At 36.3% G+C, this 2,761-nt stretch overlaps 1 pseudogene; it reads left to right on the forward strand.

Moving 5' to 3' along the window:
* The first annotated feature begins 1,161 nt into the window (after nucleotides 1-1,161).
* On the forward strand, nucleotides 1,162-1,615 carry LOC140502547 (large ribosomal subunit protein uL24 pseudogene; annotated as a pseudogene).
* Nucleotides 1,616-2,761: the final 1,146 nt, after the last annotated feature.

Here is a 2,761-nt window from a genome sequence, read left to right on the forward strand (position 1 = left end):
TTTTGTGGAGATAGGGTATAAACACAATAAAGAAAAGAAAACATTAAATAATAGTGTGCATTTAGATACCGAACTGTGCTTTATAGATCATAAATGCTTCAGATTTCAGAAAGATATGAAATCAGTGACTAGAAATATCAACAAATACATTCTGAGTGCTTACAGCATGTAAGGCATTAAAAAATAAAAACCTTCCTGGAGAACTCCAAATTTAACATAGTCCTTGAAAACTGGGAAACACTTGAAAGAAGAAAAAAGAGTTTGGTAATTACAAGCTACAGGAAAACCTTGAATAGCAGTATGTAGAAATTTTTTTAAAGAATTTATGAGATAGATTGGAAATTTGGAAATTATCAGAGAAAAACTTGAAAACCTAGGTTGGTACTACATTAATTTGAATGTTTGACTTAAGACTTTGAGCTCCACTTGCTAGAATATGTGGAGTCATTCAAGATTTGAGGTGAGACAGTGACACAATAAAAGTGCAATTTTTAGTATTAGTCAAATGAGTGGAGCAACAGTTGAAGAGTAGGCAAATGAAAAAGAGAGAGTTTGGATTATGGAAAAATGGTAGAAGGTTGTAATAGCAAAATAGTTGTGAAGTTATGAGTTGCTGTACAAGGATAGGGTGGTAGAAATAAAAGAAAAAACCAAAACAAGAATCATTTCCAGAACAATATTTCTCCCTTGTGTGAAGGAAATTCTCTTGATATTTTACATTTTTTTCTTTTGTTAGTTATTTGTGTAACTGAGTTATCTTAAGGAAGGGAGGACCTTGTTACATTCTGCTTGGTATTTTCAGCATTGGTTATGCCACTGTTCCACATAGAGTCCGTTCTCAATATACAGGATTGTTGAATAAATAAAGGAATCTTTCCCTCAAACTAGAAGTAGAAAAATTTTAGACTTTAGCTCCCATGGGAAGATTAGACTCGAAAATAGTATTGCAATAGTAAACATGAAGGTGATAATCAAAGCTGTTCAAGTATATGAATTCTTGAAAAGAAACACCACTTTAAAAATTCTCAGCAATTAGAAGTAATGCTAATGAGATTAAAGATCTTCTCCATCCATTAATGGGTCTGCCCATTAAGGAAAGCTTGATTAGGGGAGGTTCATACCTTTTGTTAATTTCTAATGCACTGGTTCTCAAGAGTTGTGATGCCTCTTCTCTGCAATAGTATCTCTAAGGTCAAAACGAAGTTCAATCCCTTTATGACCTCTGACTGAAACAAGTACTGCAAGAGGTATTTCAGTGCCCCTTCCCACATATGGAAGAAAATTATGTCTGGAGCTAACACAGAAGTACAATGTCCACTCCATACCCATTCAAAAAGAGGATGAAGTGCAGGTTGTTCAAGGACACTACAAGGGACAGCAAATTGGCAAGGTAGTTCAGATTTAAATAAAGAAATATGTGATCATTGAACATGTGCAGTGGGAGAAGACTAATCTTACAATTATCCATGTGGGCATTAATCCCAGCAAGGAGGTTATCACAAGACTAAAGCTGGACAAAGATCACTAAAAGATGCTTGAAGAAAATGTCAGATCTTGACAAATAGGAAAGGAAAAGGGCAAATATAAAGAAGAAACTACATATTTTAGCAAATAGAGCTTAAAATCTTAGATCAAACATTTAAATTAACATAGTACTACCCTATGGTTTCCAATTTCTCTCTGATAACTTCAAAATTCCCAGTCTATTTCATAAATGCTTTTTAAAAATCTCTACATGAATAAATAATAAAAAAAAAAAAAACAGTTGCAATTCCCCCTGAATTTGAAAAATGTATAAATACTCCGAGATGAGGTTGTACTTTGGGGCTTACTCATTGGAAGTGTTTGCTTGGCTAGATGAGACTCTGACCATCCATTAAAAAGTCACATGGATTTGAAAACTGAAATATTGGTGATTTTTTTTCTGGTAATTCTGTATGTATGGTGAGATAGTCATCTATTTGTTAATCTGTGATGTATTGCTTACTCTCAGGCAGTTGGAAGTCCTATCTGTTGATTTTGATTTCTCTGTATTTTCTCTGAAGTTCAGGGTGTTGAAATAAGGGACTTTTCCCCTGAACTAAGTAAATTACACATGTGCTTGATTAAAGTGATCGCTGACCTCTTAAAAGTTGCTTTCCTGGGGTAGTAGAGGCAAGAACGTGGAGCAAGAGCAGGGACTTTCTATTGCAAACCCCCTGAGCCTTTTGTGACAGCTCTGCTCAGTCCTGATCTTAATCTCACACTGAATAGCAGCCCTGCCCCCTCCAAAGGCTTTGGAGCAGCTTATCTGAACCTTAGCCCCCAGTGCTGGCTTGGCAGAACTGGAGGCGAGGTGGTTGTGGAGAGGAAACTGAAGTCAAGTAACTGGCTGGAAAAATGGCCCCAAAAGGGAAAAAAATAAGATCATAGAAGGTTACTTTCTTGGGGAAAAGGTATCTCCCCCCATCCTGTCAGATGAGGAAGAACAAGGCATACTGTGAGAGAAAGTCAAGGCCTCTGCCTCCTGGGCCTCCAAAGGGAACTTAACCTGGACTCAGGCAATAGAAGACCTTAAGAAACAAATTAGCAGCTTACTAAAGGAGAACCAAAGAAATGCTGAGAAAAATAACAACTTTAAAAAGAGGCTAACTCAATTGGAAAAAGTTGTCCAAAAAGCCAATGAGGAGAAGGAGGTTTTAAAAAGCAGAATTAGTCAAATGGAGGAGAAGGTTCAAAAGCTCACTGTACAAAATAATTCGTTGAAAGAGAGAATTGAGTT

Source organism: Notamacropus eugenii, chromosome 4 (genome assembly GCF_028372415.1).
Source record: "Notamacropus eugenii isolate mMacEug1 chromosome 4, mMacEug1.pri_v2, whole genome shotgun sequence".
NCBI lineage: Eukaryota > Metazoa > Chordata > Mammalia > Diprotodontia > Macropodidae > Notamacropus > Notamacropus eugenii.